The sequence below is a fragment of the Poromitra crassiceps genome (genome assembly GCF_964638095.1).
Source record: "Poromitra crassiceps genome assembly, chromosome: 13".
Classification (NCBI taxonomy): domain Eukaryota; kingdom Metazoa; phylum Chordata; class Actinopteri; order Beryciformes; family Melamphaidae; genus Poromitra; species Poromitra crassiceps.
Window position 1 is genome coordinate 10,454,536 of NC_139644.1, and position 17,694 is coordinate 10,472,229.

General features: G+C 47.3%; 1 protein-coding gene and 1 pseudogene across 3 annotated transcripts in view; one reads left to right on the forward strand and one right to left on the reverse strand.

The window, feature by feature from the left end:
- The window catches only part of LOC310787926 (KAT8 regulatory NSL complex subunit 1 pseudogene), a 2,214-nt pseudogene extending 1,491 nt beyond the window's left edge, over window positions 1-723 (forward strand). Inside the window, exon 1 of the transcript in view lies at window positions 1-723. This exon is cut by the window's left edge and continues 1,491 nt beyond it. The product of the transcript in view is annotated as a KAT8 regulatory NSL complex subunit 1 pseudogene (transcript).
- Window positions 1-17,694, reverse strand: part of LOC310788688 (RNA binding protein fox-1 homolog 3-like) — a gene marked incomplete at both ends in the record, with an annotated part of 173,482 nt that overhangs the window by 119,652 nt on the left and 36,136 nt on the right. The window lies entirely within an intron of this gene.

Here is a 17,694-nt window from a genome sequence, read left to right on the forward strand (position 1 = left end):
TCGTCCATCCACGGCCCCCTGACACGCCAGCTGTCCACCTCTTCAGAAAAGTACACATCGCTGGCCCCCAACAGCCAGAGTGTCCCAAGCACCCCTCAGCCCATCAAGAGGAGGAGAGGCGAGAGCTCGTTTGACAACAACAACATAGTGATCCCCATGTCTGTGGCCGCCACCACCAGAGTGGAGAAGCTGCAGTACAAAGAGATTCTCATACCCAGCTGGCGACAAGTGGACATCTTCTCCCAGCCCATAGCTGAAGAGGAGAACCAGGCGGAGGTGGAAGACCTGTCAGATGCAGCCTTCGTCCAGCGCCACCAGCCCTGTGAGGACCAGGAGCGTTCCCGCTGGGCCAGGACCAACCCTCCCACCCCTCACCCTGGCTCCCCAGACCCGTGCCACTGCCCTCTGGTCCACGACCACACCTATGCTATGAGTCCAGCCAGCCCTGACGCCATGCCCATCCCCCACACAGCCTGCGCCAGGGACTCCCATCGTCGGCTGTCCAATGAGGATACGCAGTGCTCTACTCCCGAGAGTACCACCTTCCAAGAAAGGACGGTAGCACCGTTTGAGCGTCGAAACTTCCCCCTGTCGGAGGAGCCAGCCTCAGAGAGCGAGCATCTCATCACGTCCAGAAGGTGCAGCATAGCATCTCGGGTTGCTGAGCGACGGGCTGCAAGAGGCTGGACTCAAACACAAGGTCACCGCCCCGCCCACGGATGAATGAGTGACAGGCTGAGGTCCCCCACTCCCTCCCCAGCCCCCCTCTGGCATTAACAACCAGGACCTCAACAGAAACTAAAGATGGCAATGTTTTTAACTTTCTGTAAATGATAGCCAACTAAGAATAAAGGCTTTTTAACATACTACCTTCTTGAGTGCCTCAGATCTCTTCAATCTCTTCCATTGATCTTGGTCTCCCATTTGGAGTTGAAACATTGGCCGTCGTCATCTTGATTTTTCTTCAGCAGAGTGGGAGGGAATGGGTTGAGTCCTTCCGCAGCTCACGTGAGGCGGGAGTTTCCCAGAGCCGCAGCTCCGCCTGCTATTGGTCCGTGATCGGCAAGCTGCTCGATCACTGGACAGGCGATCTGTCAATCACCCCCTTTTCTATCATCTATTTTACTCCAAACGGGCGAGTTATATAAAAAATTACCCCCCCTACAGTTGTTATGAAAAGGTGAAATTCGCTATAGACCAAAACCGTGTTTTGCCCCCGACTGGAAAGATGTTTAATCATGTTACAAAGTCGGCCATTTTAACATGGGGGGAATGCCTACTGCCCCGACGCCTAGTGGCCATTCGAGGAACTACAGCTTTTCAATTCACTTCCGGGTCATCAGAACGAAGCCGGGGGGGGGGGGGGGGGGGGGTTGGCCACTGGTGTGAACACATGGAACCATGGTGTGTGTGTGTGTGTGTGTGTGTGTGCGTGTGCGCGCACGCGTGTGTGTGTGTGTGTGTGCGCGTGTGTGTGTGTACAAGCTTCAGTCGACTGATTTGAGACATGACAGTGTTTAAAGCAGGTTTGAATCTCCTCTCAAGAACATGCAGTGACCCAGCCGTCATGGTGTGAGAGAGAGAGAGAGAGAGGCAGTCATGGCCATCCTGACAGAAGCTCCGGAGCGCTTTGTCTTCTGAGCGGCTCTGATTTGAATGCGGCTCGCTGGGTTAAGAAAGGAGGTGAAAGCAGCGGTTGCAGCAGTAAAAAGCCATCACAAGCGCCGGGAGCAGCGTCAGCAATAATCAAAGGCAATACAGGCGGCGACTAATGGGGCCCCAACGATTGCCGGCACATTCCTGTTTTGCACTGTTTACCGTATGAGCAGGCCGCCCGCCGATCAATGCACTGCACTCGCACTAATCATCATAAGCCACGGCTGGTTCTATCCTGTGGGCCTGTCACTCTGTGTGGACACAGCTCCCCCAGCAGGAGGGAAGCGTGAAGGCATGATGTCATCATGTTAGGGCCCCCCCCCCACACTCGTAACTTTGTAAATATGTATGAATGTAAATATGAGTGTACCAACTTCCGCTCCGTCATACTCTCCATTAGTCACTGTGTGGAGTCTAATGTGATGTGACCGCAGTCAAGTTGTGTGAGAGATCAGCCCGTGATGGAGGCTGGTGGAGTCAGAACAAGTGGAGCAGTCGTCCAGTCCTCTCAACACTCCCACCCACCCATACAACCCCCCCCCCCCCCCCCCCCCTCCACCCCTCCACCACCACCCCTCCACCCGCAGCAGAGACCTCTGGAGATGGACTCCAAACGAAAACAAAGCAGCAGTGTTTTGTGCCGGGGTAGATTTGGTTAAGAAGCAGCAGGGCCTTTGGTGGGGCACCCTTGAAGTGCCCCTCTCTGACAGGCTTCCTCATTATCTGGCATCTCCAGAGTGCCAAGCCAACCCCGCCGCAGAAGTGGGGGCACGCGGACGCCGCCATCAGCCCGCCCCGGGGGCAGCCGGAGAGGGGAGGGTTGTGCTCTCGCTAAAGGTCCACTGATTATATCTCAGGCCCAGAGCTTCAGGGATCCCCGCTAATTAAAGGTTGTGTCATATCTGCTACAGATAACAAACTTATGCAGCTCGTCTTTTTTCTCCCCCCCCCCCCCCTCCCTCTCAAGATTTATTTTTTTCAGATCAGGGACTCCATTTTACTTCTACCCCCCCCCCCCGCCCACATCCGATCTGTGTGTTCTCCAGCGCTACGCGTCAGATCCCAGGCTCGCTCTGTCTGTCGGTCTGTACGCGAGGCTGTCCAGCGTTCAGCACCCCGGAGGACAGGACTCCTGTCTAAAGTGCCCTCAACCATCTTGGCACGGCGCCAGAAGGCATCGGGGATCTTTTTGTCTGGAGGCGTAATTAAACCTCCCGTTCATTATTTCTTCACTTTGAGCGCAGATCTGAGTAATTAGGAGCGAGTGCCACAGGAGGGGGTGGGTGGGGGGTGGTGGTGCCATCATCACGGACACACACACACACACACACACACACGGGCACAAACATACATACGCATTCTGCACACACACACACACGTTCGCATTGCCAGAGGAAAGTGTGCCTGTAACGTTACGCACACACACCAACACACACACACACACACACACACACACAAAGCAGCAGCTCACTTGTTCTCCCTCAGCACCAAATGAGCTGCATTCATCTCGCAGCTCGTTTTGAATGTGGCGTTGTGGCAGCAGGTGAGGTATGTCTTGGCGATGTGGCAGCAGGTGAGGTATGTCTTGGCGATGTGGCAGCAGGTGAGGTACATGTATGTCTTGGCGTTGTGGCAGCAGGTGAGGTATGTCTTGGCGATGTGGCAGCAGGTGAGGTACATGTATGTCTTGGCGTTGTGGCAGCAGGTGAGGTATGTCTTGGCGATGTGGCAGCAGGTGAGGTACATGTATGTCTTGGCGTTGTGGCAGCAGGTGAGGTATGTCTTGGCGTTGTGGCAGCAGGTGAGGTACATGTATGTCTTGGCGTTGTGGCAGCAGGTGAGGTATGTCTTGGCGATGTGGCAGTGTGGCAGTGAGGTATGTGTTTCCCCGCGTCAAAGCTGTCACGCACAAACACACTGATTAGAAGATTTGATTAAAGGAGATGGGTGCTCTCGGACACTATAGGACATTGTGTTGGGCCCTGCTGGACTCTGCTCGCTCTCTCTCTCTCTCTCTCTCTCTCTCTCGCAGCTCGCAGCACTTGCTTCTCTAATGGCTTTTGAAACAGAGCTTGGCTTTTATGTGCTGTCATTCATCCTCATATGTTTTCGCCTGCCGCCTCTCACAATCACTGGCTTCTTTATGGCAAACTAATGCACCCGGCGCTAAGATCAGCAGCTCGGCTCCGGCCATCGCTCACCAGGCACAGGCCCAGATATTAGGGACATTTCAGAAAGCTTCTATCCGAGGAGGCAGAGCAGAAGCCTAAGGGGGTACTGACCAAGCCTCCCACACCATGTCATATATCACCCCCCGCCCCATGCCCCTCCACCGCCCACAGCTACTCCTCCTCCTCCTGCTGCTGCTCTGACCAGGAAGGAAGGAGTGAAGGGAGGAAGAGGACATGGAGCTTTTATGTAGACTGTCCACCGGGTGGACACAGTCAACATCAGTACCTTGAGCGCTTTTACCATTCTCTGTTTCTACGCTCCTGCTAGCCGGTGGCTAAAGAGCGGCATGGCTCTATAGCCCGATAGCCGAGAGGGTGAAGACAGCCGGGCGGGAGGTGGGCGGGACATGCACGGGGGGGTCAAAACAGGGACGAGGGGTCACGCCCCGTTAGCCCTACAGCCTATACAGTCCAGAGAGAGGGAGAGAGAGAGAGAGGGAGAGAGAGAGAGGGAGAGAGAGAGGGAGAGAGAGAGAGGGAGAGAGAGAGAGGGAGACAGAGAGGGAGAGAGAGAGGGAGAGAGAGAGAGAGAGAGAGAGAGAGAGAGAGGGAGAGAGAGAGGGAGAGGAGAGAGAGAGCGAGAGAGAGAGAGAGAGCTGACAGGGCAGAGGGACGGCCAAGCATGGAAATCACATCAGATCGATGATGAAAAATGTATTGGCAGCCACACAGCCGCTCTCGGGGGTGTTGTCACATAGTGAATGTAAGAGTGAAACTACTGTATAACGCTGATATGTTGGGTAGCAGCAAATATGCATTTCGCACATTTTGTCTTCCAAGAATGTGATTTAGATATGATCTTATATATATAGGCAATGAATACATAATGTAGCACCAGATAAAAACACACATTTGTATTAAAATCCTTCTGAGGAATTTCCATTGGCTACAAGCCCGAACGCCACAGTAGCTTTAAATGGAACAGATAAGGTTTTGGGAGATTGACCCGTTGGTCAACGTACTGTTACAGTAAAGTGATGAGAACAGACACACAAACGCTTGTTGGCTCTGCTCCTACAGGCCAACACTCTATCAAACACTATGCTGAGTGATAGCAGGCAATTAGAATGATCAGCAGAAACATTTCTAACAGTCCTGCTATTTATAATGTTAGTGGCCTACAATCCCTCCTCATGCCTAACCTAACTGATTGTATCCGCACCAAACCCAGGCTGAACAAAGTCACTGCAGTGTTTCCCCTACCATTCTACAGGCCTGGCAGGCCCGCCAGGCCAACAGCGCCCCCGCCAGGCCAGAAAAAAAAAAAAAAAGTTTTTTTTTTAGATGTTTTTTCCTGCTCGCCCCAAAATTTCAATAAACCTTTATGGCATATTATTACAATACAACAATACTGGTGTTGACAGTGAACAGTAAGAGAAGATGCCAAATCATTCAAAACAATAAGCATTTTGCTTTTAGGAGCATTGTGCCAGCGTGCGGCGCTGTTCCAAAACGTGTCAACGTGTGTCGTTGCCTGGGAAACGCACATCCCATAATACAACGGTTCGCATCGCATCCCATAATAGTATGATGATACTTGGGATGCCATTGCCAACATAGATGCGAACAGGTTAGCTAAAAGTTTAGCGTCGCCAGCGACGGCCCCCACCGTTGCGGTCGGGGTACGTTTGGAAATCCCTCCAGGCCTGAAACCTTTTCTAGGGAAAACACTGCACTGAGTGAGTTAGCAGCTGGGAGGTGACTCTGCAGCCAAAGTCCACAGCTTTACTTAGTTTGGGTTATTGAAATGTTTACTGCTTTTATGTATCAACCCATCACCGAGTCTTGCAGGAGCACTTTACACAATTTATCACTGCCACCATCTTTGCCATTGATCATTTGAACATCAAGGTCCATGATGCAAACAATGTGAGGAGTTGAGCGTGCTATCCTACGTATCTGCACAAGAGTCAAATCAAGAACAAGCTCAAGGAGACAAGTGGATAAAGAGATGGTGCAGATAGAGACAAGAAACCCTAATGGACGTACAGTATATATGAGGTCACTTAGCCAAGAAATTAAGGTAATATTAACAACAATGACATCAAAGTATACAATATAAACAAAAACGAGAGAAAAGAACAAAGAAAAAGAAAAAAGCACACAAAATGAATCAAAACATGGCAGACTCATTTTTTTAAATAAAATACAACTAAACTACACCACACTACATTACACAAAACAAACTAAACTAAATGAAGATAAACTACGCTGACTCGTTCCTCTAATTTAAACCTAATCCTAATTCAAACCTAACCTTAAACCCAAGTCCTGACAGTAAACTGGTGCTGTGGAGGAGTGAGGACAAGTGAGGGCAAAAATGTCTTTCTTCTGAAGTGCACGAACGAACGCACGCACACACACACACACACACACACACACACACACACACACACACACACACACACACACACAAACACACACACACACACACACACACACACGCACACACACACTTATGATGACATCATCGTGATTGTGCTATTGCCAAGTTTAGTGTCAATCAATAAGCTAGGCCAGTGGTCCTCAAACCTGGTCCTCGGGGTGCAGTGAGTGATCTGGTCCTCGGGGACCACTAACTGTGTTTTTCTATTCTGTCAAGTAGTTAAATGCAGTCACCTGTCGCCCCGGGCCTAAATCACACCCTGATTACACGGCTACCATGAAAAGTACCAGGCTTAAATCAGCCCGATTAGACAGCTACCATGAAAAGTACCTGGCAGAACCAGCAGTACCCGGGCCTGGACTAACCCCGACCACCACGATTTGAGGACCACTGATGCTACGCCATGCTATACTTGCCAAGCATACATATCAGTTAGCCTGTGTAAATCTGTGGAGAAAATGCACTGCACAACTATTCAAAGCAATCATTCTCAGAATGTACCATTCTGGTGAATTTAAAGGGGGAAAAGCACACACACACACACACACACACACACACACACCCAACACACACACACACACACACACACACACACACACACACACACACACACACGCGCGCGCACACACACACGCAAGCAACCCTAACCATAATGGCTGAGGTCCAAAGCGAAGTCAATTACATAGATTGGTGCGGTGACATAAAGTGTATTCCATTTGGGAGCAGATTGGTCATGGCCAGTAATGTTCCCTTCCAGCGGGCGCACCTTTAAGCATCGCTCGCAACCTATTCCCCTCCTCTCCAGAGGGGTCACGGGGTCACGCTGCCAACGCCATGTTCTCCTATTTAGGAGCGCCGGGTGAGAAATGCTACGTCGATACCGCCGGCCGCACAGGGACACCGCCGGCCTCAAACACTCACATATCATATCAGAAGACAAGCCTCAGTCTGAACACACTCACATATCAGATCAGAAGACACAGCAGCAAGCCTCATCCTGGTCAGAGGTGTGAGAAGATGTGTATGTGTGTGTGAGTGCGTGTAGCACACCTTAAACATCAAATTAAATGACTTCTCAAGGACTTTCCAGGCCCCATTCCCTCAAATTCAAGGACCCAACACAGCCTAGTTTGAGACGTGGATCAAGGCTCATTACTGTCACAACACTGAGCCTTTTTATAATGAGGACTAGCAGCTTTACAGGAGCTCACAGACAACAATTAAAAAGAGAGACTTGAATGTGTGAACACTTCTCAACTGTGCTGGGTTACACCTATTTACTCATATTATTTAAGAAAACAATGTGAAAAGAACTTCAATTCTTGCACAAAATATATAAATTCAAGCATGTTCAATGACCTATGTCTATTTATGTCTATTTATTTTGATTTCAATGCAGATTTTTTTAATTATTATTCAGAAACCTTCAAGGATTTCAACAACCTGTGTGTGTGTGTGTGTGTGTGTGTGTGTGTGTGTGTTTGTGTGTCTTTAGAAGCTGTAATGTAAACTAAGTGTAACTCCTAATTGACTTGCTTTAAAAGGTGCAACTTAGCAATTTTTACGCCAATATATCACTGCCAAATTAATTGTGACACTTTTGGTATAATTAGCGGAAATAAATGAGAGGATGGTAGAGACGACTGGTTGCCTCGATCTCATGACAGTGAGTATTGCGGTACGGTTAATCAAAATTAAGACCGCATTTCCATAAGCCCTGTTACAGTACGTCCTGTCACAAAGACCACGTGATGAGGAGGAGGATGAACATGTCGCAGGTGATTTTTGCATCTTCCTTTTGCTCCTCCCACCATTTCCTGTCGCCAGAAGCTCTAGATTCAAGATTCAATAAATTCATTGCCATGTGTCGGAGGAAGCATGGTGCTAGTCTACGGCTCTGCCCAGATCGGCAGAGGGTGGAGCTGGAGCAGCGACTGGGAGGGAAATTGGACAAGTACAACTGGGGGGCAAAGGGAGGGAAATCATAAATAAATAAATAAATAAATAAATAAATAAATAAATAAATAAATAAATAAATAAATACATTGCCATGTCAACATATTTTCTAGTAATTGGTCTTGGTTCACTCTCATCTAATATACACACAATATACAAACACTAAACATCAAAAACAGAATCTACATGAAGCAGCAGCCTGGTTGGTATCCAGCATAAAGTGCATACAGTTTTAAAGTGCAATGGCTAATACAAATTATTCCGTGCAAGTATTGCACAACCTTTAGCTTTGTTCGTTCTGGAAGAACGGCGCCAAAGAGTATAGAAGGCAAGAGATGGAACTCTTGTGTTCGGTATAAATGTACAGCACTTTGTAGGCGTGACGTTTCACTGGTGACATTACGGTAGTCTCCTTCAGGCCAAAATGGCGGAGGCGTAGCTCAGCTGCTGCACGCTGATGTTGCAGTGGACCTACCTACTGTAATAGGTTTCACTTCTTATCAATGTAAGTTATTTGACGACGCCCTCTTTCCGCTTCACCTCGGGAGGGGATCCGGGAGCACACACAGTGTAAAAAGCAGCCAATCATCTCTGTGATGGCCGTGTTTGTTCCCGCCTATTATGCTAATGTATGAGAATGAACGTGCTGATGATTTATTGATGTTAAAACGCTACACGTGGCACCTTCAATCATCAAGCCATGGCACTGCTCCAGATGGGCCCAGACAGACAGACACACACACACTTAGCTGTGTGTGTGTGTGTGTGTGTGTGTGTGTGTGTGTGTGTGTGTGTGAGTGTGTATATTGCACCTAAAAGCAACATTCAGAGAAAATTGCCCTGAAAGTTGGTGAACAAGTTCGGTTTAACCTGAACAAGCTTAGTTTGCAAACAAATTATATGTATTTAGTGATGCTATAACTGTTTTTTGTTATATTGAGTGTATTCTTTAACATCTAAACTCATGTAATATGATTTGAATGAGCTATATATATATATACACAGTGTATATATATATATATATATATATATATATATATATATATATATAGAGAGAGAGAGAGAGAGAGAGAGAGAGAGAGAGAGAGAGAATTGTGCTATTTCATGGCTACTGTCACATGTCATGTCACACATCTCTCTATCTGTTCCAGTCCCTGTGTACTACTGTACCTGTGTGGGTGTACGTTGTGTATGTGCCTACTGTATTGCTGTCTGTCCCTGAATGTGTGTTTTCTCTCCTTGTGTCCTTGCCTGTGTGTATGTGTGTGTGTGTGTGTGTGTGTGTGTGTGTTTTCTCTCTCCTTGTGTCCTTGCCTGTGTGTTTGTGAGTGTGAGTATGAGTCTTTCAGTGTGTAGATAGAATGTGTGTTTTCGCTGACTGTGTCCTTGCCTGTGTGTGTGTGTGTGTGTGTGTGTGTGTGTGTGTGTGTGTGTGTGTGTGTGCGTGTGTGTGTGTGTCTTCCCAGTGTGTAGATAGATAGAGTGAACCTGCTGGGCTGTGAGCTCTTCTGTCTGTGTGGAAGTGCCCTGAGCGGCTTGTTGTTAGCTCAGATCCACCCTTTGCCCTGTGCCCACATTACCCGGCAGCACACAACACGGGCCCGGGCCACCTTTTGCATTCTTTCCACTTCAGCGCCGTCAAAACAGACCTTGGGGGCCGTTCGCACAGATACACATTTTCCACGGACACCTGCCCCGGGAAGCACGCCGGCACCGCAGAGAGAGAGAGAGAGAGAGAGAGAGAGAGAGACAGAGAGAGAGACAGAGAGAGAGAGAGAGACACAGAGAGAGAGAGAGAGAGAGAGAGAGACAGAGAGAGAGAGAGAGAGAGAGAGAGAGAGAGAGAGAGAAAGCCGACGGGCTTTGGAAAATTCTGCCCAAAGGAGGTGCAGGAAATGTGAGTGTAATATCTCTGTGTGGGAGTCGCTGTCATGAATGTAATATCACGCTTCTACTCCCACCCAACCCAAACGCTGCCATCGCCCTGTTCAATATTTAAAAAAAGCTTCCACGCCGCCCTGTTCAGGGCATGATATCAATAGTTCCAGAGGAGAATGTTCAAGTGTCAAACTCTGCGATGGCGCATAGCCGCGGGGTAGAAAATGACACCCGCGCAACAACGCCTTTGCATAATATACAGTACAGGTGAATGTTTTAAAACACGGTGAGAGGGATGGCTTCTCCCCCGTCACGCGTGTCCGTCGCCATCAGTCACGCTCATGTTGCCGTATTACTTACGCCCCCCCCCCCGCAGCCTCTAAACGCTATCTGTCAGTAGGTGTTGCAGGACCGATGGAGGCTTGTCGGTTGCCTTTCTCATTACAGCGGGAAGAGACAAAACCCACCAAGCGCACTAACCTTTCATAGAGACAGAGGGAGGGAGGCGTCCACACAGAGCCAACACCTTCGTCTAGTTGACATAACCCTATTACCACTTCGCTCATTTGTCCCGCCGTGACAACTCCCAGCCACAGAAACGCTTAAAAGAATGAGTGGACAAGAGCTGCATTGCATTATGGGGGGGAGAGGGGGGAGGACAATAGGTAGGCACAGCCGAGGCACGAGCCACAGTGGATCATTTCCCCGAAGCGGCCCCGCCGATATACTCGACTTAAGTGATCGCGCTCTGTCTGCACGCTAAAGAATTTTCTAACTTATTGTTCATTTTTTTCGTTCATTTTTTGGTCGAAAATTGACTGCGTCTTCTTTCCATTTGAGGTAGAAAGTTGAAGATTAAAATGGCAGCCAGCCGCTGTGCTGAGGTTGAGCAACTTCCGGGCAACTTTGTGTCGAAGCCAAAGAGACTGTCCACAGTTTACACCGGCCGCATTTCAAACAGCTCGCAAATCATCTTTTATTCTGTTTGGATCTTTTTCCCCCTCTCCTGCCAGAACATCTGCTTTTGTTAAGTACAAAATGTAATGTTTCTCTTTCTGTTTGATCTTTATAAACAGTAAGGTTCTAAAGAAACCTTTGCTGTGCCTCCTCACAACTCTGTTTGTACCCAGCATGATCAAAGCTTCACGTAGACACAGCGTACATCGTATCAAAGCTTCACGTAGACACAGCGTACACAGCGTAGACACAGCGTACATGGTACAGAACATCGTACAGAACATCCACATCCACATGGAAAGTGCGATGATGCCTGAAAGATAAGGACAGTAAATGAATAACGGCTTCAAAATAGTTGATAATAAGTGAAAGCTCAGAGAAATGCCAAACACTCAAATGTGACAAATATGACAGTAAATAAAGATGACACTAAATCCTGTATCCGCCACAGAGGAAAGGGAGATGAGGAATATCTTTTGTGTGCAAACGTTTAAAAAAAAGCCTTGATGTTTCTATGGCTGCTCTACTGGACATTTTTCAACATAATTGCCATCATCAAGAGTCTCTCAATTCAAATGGAAAAACAGATAACATACATAACATCTACCGTATATATCCTTCCTTATTATAAAAGGGAGCATGTGGGCAATCTCTGTTCTCTCTCTGTTTCAATTTTTGTCCCACTGATGATGTCATCAGTGATGTCACAAAATCACTGATGATGTCATCAGTGATGTCACTTGAGCAATTGAGGCAACTGATGATGTCATAGTGACTTCACTGATGATGTCATAGTGACTTCACTGATGATGTCATCAGTGATGTCATACATATGCATTGTGACATCACTGATTATGTCGTTAGTGACACACACGCGCGCACACACACACACACACACACACGAGAGACAGAGTGAAGGAGAGAGAGACTGAGGGAGAGAGAGGAGAGGGAGAGAGACTGAGGGAGAGAGAGGAGAGGGAGAGAGACTGAGGAAGAGGGAGAAAGAGGGGAGGGGGAGAGAGACTGAGGGAGAGGGAGAGAGAGGAAAGGGAGGGAGACTGAGGGAGAGGGAGAGAGACTGAGGGAGAGAGAGGAGAGGGAGAGAGACTGAGGAAGAGGGAGAGAGAGGAAAGGGAGGGAGACTGAGGGAGAGGGAGAGAGACTGAGGGAGAGGGAGAGAGAGGAGAGGGAGAGAGATTGAGGGAGAGGGAGAGAGATTGAGGGAGAGAGAGGAGAGGGAGAGAGACTGAGGGAGAGGGAGAGAGACTGAGGGAGAGGGAGAGAGATTGAGGGAGAGGGAGAGAGAGGAGAGGGAGAGAGACTGAGGAAGAGGGAGAAAGAGGGGAGGGGGAGAGAGACTGAGGGAGAGGGAGAGAGAGGAAAGGGAGGGAGACTGAGGGAGAGGGAGAGAGACTGAGGGAGAGAGAGGAGAGGGAGAGAGACTGAGGAAGAGGGAGAGAGAGGAAAGGGAGGGAGACTGAGGGAGAGGGAGAGAGACTGAGGGAGAGGGAGAGAGAGGAGAGGGAGAGAGATTGAGGGAGAGGGAGAGAGATTGAGGGAGAGAGAGGAGAGGGAGAGAGACTGAGGGAGAGGGAGAGAGACTGAGGGAGAGGGAGAGAGATTGAGGGAGAGGGAGAGAGAGGAGAGGGAGAGAGACTGAGGGAGAGGGAGAGGGAGAGAGAGGAGAGGGAGAGAGACTGAGGGATGCGAGCTGCAGGGCCAGCTTGGCGGAAGAGGCCGTGCAGCTGCCGAGCTAGCGAGCCCACGGAACTAAATAAAAACACTAGATCCACCTGTACCTACATTAATTGTCTCTAATTATATACTACTGTATGTGGTTCATACTGTCTGTCTTTTCATTTGACAGATTTGACGATTTCATATGTGTATTTTGCTGCACTACTACGTCTACTACTACTACTACTGTAGTAGTAATAGTCGTAGTATTGATGATTAAGCTGTCCCAGTTCATGAAAACTTTAACATTTGTTTTCCAAACAGCCAATGTAAGCCTTTCCTGGGAGAAATACCAAAGTGTGGTTGGTTTTGGATCAAACATAATCAAGAGAAAATCCAGGGAAAAAGTCCTCCCAGTAGGCTACTCGCCACACTGTTTGATTGACAAGTGGGAAGGAGGAAGTTGAAATGTAGCAAAAACACCGCAGCAACGAGCGCTTAGCATCTCCAAACAGAACCAAAGAAGAAGAAAGCAAAACAATATAACAAGGTTCTCGCAGAACAAAAGAAGACGAAGGCAAAACAATATAACAAGGTTCTCGCAGATTGCCACTTTAATTGAGACACAGCAGATGCTGAAACACGTGGGCTAGTTATAGAAAAATAAAGACTTTTCTTCAACTTCGCCACTCACACACTTGATCGTTTTTACGCCTCGACTCCAATGAGGATTTTGCTAACTCTAATGAGACTTTAATGGCTGGGAGAAGCAGCTTGAAGCAGAGGTGCACACACTCTGATCTCCTCTAAACAAAAGCATCACTTAGAGAGAGTTTTGGTGGAGTTTGGTGGTAAGAAGGGGAACTTCTCCCGCAGTCGCCGGGCTCTCCTCAGCACCCGGGAGGGACCCCCGTGTTGGTGACCCTGGTCACCCCCTCTCTCTCTCTCTCTCTCTCTCTCTCTCTCTCTGATGTGCAGCAGCAGCAGCAGCGATAGCAGCGGCTGCAGTGGGTGTGGGTTCAGCGGGCCGAGCGGGGAGCTGTCTATGCAGAGAGATTAAAGGCCCTGTATCGATCCACCAGCGCTCATGCATTTTGCATGAGGGAGACATTGTCAAAGAGGCATCTCGGATTAAAAATAAATAAATAAATAAGGCGGGCGGAGGGAGAGTTCCAGAAAATATGCTGAACTCGAAACTGTCGAAAGTGTTATGCATGTAAACTCACTTTTATATATTAGATTGCCCATGAACTCTCATCGACCTGAGATATTACTCGTTTTTCATTTCCTCCCCCTCCCCACATGTCCCCCACGCTCGCCTTCCATTTTTTGGTGGCGAGGTCGTAATGTTTGCATTCAGACTCACAATGTGAAAAACAAGCCCCCCCCCCCCCCCCCCCCCCCCCAAAAAGAAAAGAAAAAAACTGGCAGTCAGAGAGTGTCTAATGGCGGCAGTGAGTCCGTTGGAGAATTCTCAAGTAGAGTGTGAATTATTTAGGATGTGTGGCTAGTGTACAGAGCCACCCCGCCCAGCACCAGCGGGCAGAGTGGCCCAGAGACTTGGCCGTGCAGCGCTCCCTCCCTCCCTCCCTCCTCTGTCTGAGATCTCTATTTCTCCTCCCGGGCGCCAGAATAAAATGCCGGCATGGTTTCTGGACGCCACAGAAATGTATATAGCCTAAAAACATTTCTGAAGCAAAACACATTGCATATCATGTTTCTAGATACGTGAATATTTAACGTAATATTAAGTACGTGCCCGTCTTACAAGCGAGAGAGCGAGGCACGTCATGCTTTTACTTTGGGTTTGAACCTCAACGTAACCTTAAAGCCCCCCTATGCTTCATATAACAGTCTTTTATAATCATTGTGATGGTACAGTGACTTCTCGTGGTGCTTCTGTCATTCCCACACCGCCCTCCAAAACCCTGTTGCTGCACTATGGATTTTTGGTGACTACGTCCCGGAGTGGCTTGACAGTGTCAAGTTGAACTTTGTAACTTCATCTCCTTCACAGCCCCAAATTAAAACAGCTCTTCAGATTAAAAGTGTTCAGCTGACAAACTAATGGGATGCTTTTATTGTGAAGTACGTACAGTATAGGTAGTGAAACATGTTGATTAGCAGCACAATTAGCAACTTCTCTCACTAAAACCAGCCGAGACAACAATATTTGGGGATATTCGGATTATTGTTTCCCAGTGAATCAGTTATAAACATTCCAGAAAGGTAAGCAAAGTAGAGAGTACAAGCAGAAACAGGAAAATAAGGCTGATATCTGAACGTACATCTGTATCTGTGGGGGCGCAGTTTCCCCAAATTAGAAAACTATATAAAGGGGCTTTAACCAAGTTCCTTTAGTTTCCTAAACCTAACCAAATCATTTTACTTGCCTAAACATAAGCAAAGTTGTGGCAGTAGTGGCAGCAAGGTTTTCAAATTAACCGGTGTTTTGCTTCAAATCTACGTTGAGATTACGCAGACGTGAAACGGCCCGTTTTCGAAACGTATTTTGCAGATGTTTTGTCTCAAATGTACGCTGATATTGTACACGTCCCTGGGTTTGCAGACATGTACAAAGCCAACGTTTTACTCTGGCGATTTGGTTGCAGCGAGGCTGAAGATACAGCGCACGCACAGACCCAGGAGGAACACACATGATATCATCCTATACCTATATACATCATCCATACAGACATGAAAATAAGTCTTCAATGCCTGAGCACGTCCCCCCCCCCCCTCCTCCCTCCCAAATATTAGAATGTATTTTACCTGGGGCCAGTAAAAACTCATGTTCTTCTCATACTGTATTCACATCTGGCAGAAAGAGAAGTCGCTCTGACCCATTTACAGGCTTCTTAATGTTGCTGATTATTCATCATCAACATTTCATGCAGGTTGTGCATGCATGTTTAAAGACATGCACCCCCCCACCACCCAAACTCTGCTTGTATCCTCCTGGAGGCTCTTTATCCCACGAGCACATGTCGATCTCACCTGAACCCCGCCGATAACGAGACAAAAGCAATCAATCTCTGATATTCGCTGGGTGGGAGAATGGCGGGAAAACACCGACGCTATCAGCGAACGGCAACAAAGACGGGAGATTTCTGCGCGCCGATGATTAGAAACACAGGGGGCTGGTGTGACACGCTGATCCACAGGCGCTTAGACACAGGCGGCTGTCATCGTCTGGCAAACGATGACGACGCGCCCCGCGCCGATAGGGGAGATGGGATCTGGGTGCGCGGATCAGAGGTGCTCGTCGCGAGGGCTGCGTCGATGCAAAAACGCAACGGCACTTTGCACACACACACACACACACACACACACACACACACACAGACACACACTTGCGTACAGGCAGTAACATCCAGTTTTGCAAGTTCACACACACTATATGAAGCAGGCAACACATGTGAACACACACAAAAACAAATGCATGTGTGTAAGTGCACACAGTCATCAGCTGATGTGGGTTTTTGCGGGCCAACACCCATCTTTATGTAAGTAGAGCTGCAATGATTAGTCAATTAATCGATTAGTCGATGGACAGAAAATGTATCGCCAACTATTGTTATAATCGATTGATCTTTTAGACTCATTTTTAAGGAAAAAAATACTAAAATGATCTCGTTCCAGCTCCTTAGATTGCAAATCTTTTCTGGTTTCTTTAGTCTTCTTTGCCAGTAAACTGATCATCTTTGGGTCGTGGAAGAAAAAGAAGACAAAAGACAAAGACAAAAGAAGACATTTGAGAACGTTATCTTGGGCTTTGGGAAAAAGCTATCGACATTTTTCACCATTTTGTGATATTTTATAGACCAAACGACGACTTGATTAGCGGAGAAAATAATGGACAGATGAATCGATAATGAAAATCATCGTTAGTTGCAGCTCTATATACAGTGTGTAAAAAAGCAACAGAAAAAAACCAGAGTGCTAAAATTGGGTGTGTAAAGTGAACATCTGCAGGAGGAGATGTTCTTTGGTAACGGCATCAAAGAAGGAAAACCAAATCCCCTCACCGCTCTTAGAACACGGACGTGTTTGATGTTATTTTAACCTGTTCTTTGAACAAGCCAGTGGAATAAAGGCTTTTTAATTAACCTTCTTCTATGAAGAATGCCTTGGATTTTGGTTTGGTAACACTTTTTTATTTGGCTAGTCTGCCTACAGAGACCCTACAGAGTATTTGTAACATTTCAACAGTTTAGATTCAACAGTTGACATTCAACAATTCAAAGTGTTTCACATGATCTAGAGTATGTGACAATTCATGAACATATGACACTATAGCTGCAGGGGTGTGGAACAGAATCACAACAACACACAACAACAAACAGTTTGTTGAATCTTAACTAATAAGCTGTTAAAACAACAGAAACAGTTTGAATGGTCAACTAATAAGCTGTTGAAATGTTCCAAATACTCTGGAGACTCTCTGTAGGTGGACGACTCAAATAGTTTTATCTTTGTTTTTCCTTCACCGGATATTCCCCCGGGGATATTTTTCTATATTTTCGCCCAATAAATAAATAAATAAATAAATAAATAAATAAATAAATAAATAAATAAAATGTGTTCCCCCCTGTCATTTTCTCAGCAGTTACACCATCATGGGTCACTAAAGTCTCAACTAAAACCCAAACTATAATGACATTATTTCAGGTGTAGCAGTTCCTCACCACACCTATTCAATAGTAAGGAAACTCTGTGATACAGCACTGTCTTTAAATGAAGAATGAATGTACAAAAACATGCACCCTTGGTAACAGTGAAATTAATTTAAAAAGTGCAATAAAACACATTAAAATCTCACATTTTCCAGATTATTTTCCAGATGGTTTTTGTGCAGGGAGAAGCCTGCAGCGTAGTGGCTGTGGTGGACGATACTGACTAGTCGATATCCAATAAAAACACAATATCAGCCTCGTATCGGGCAAACGCCTC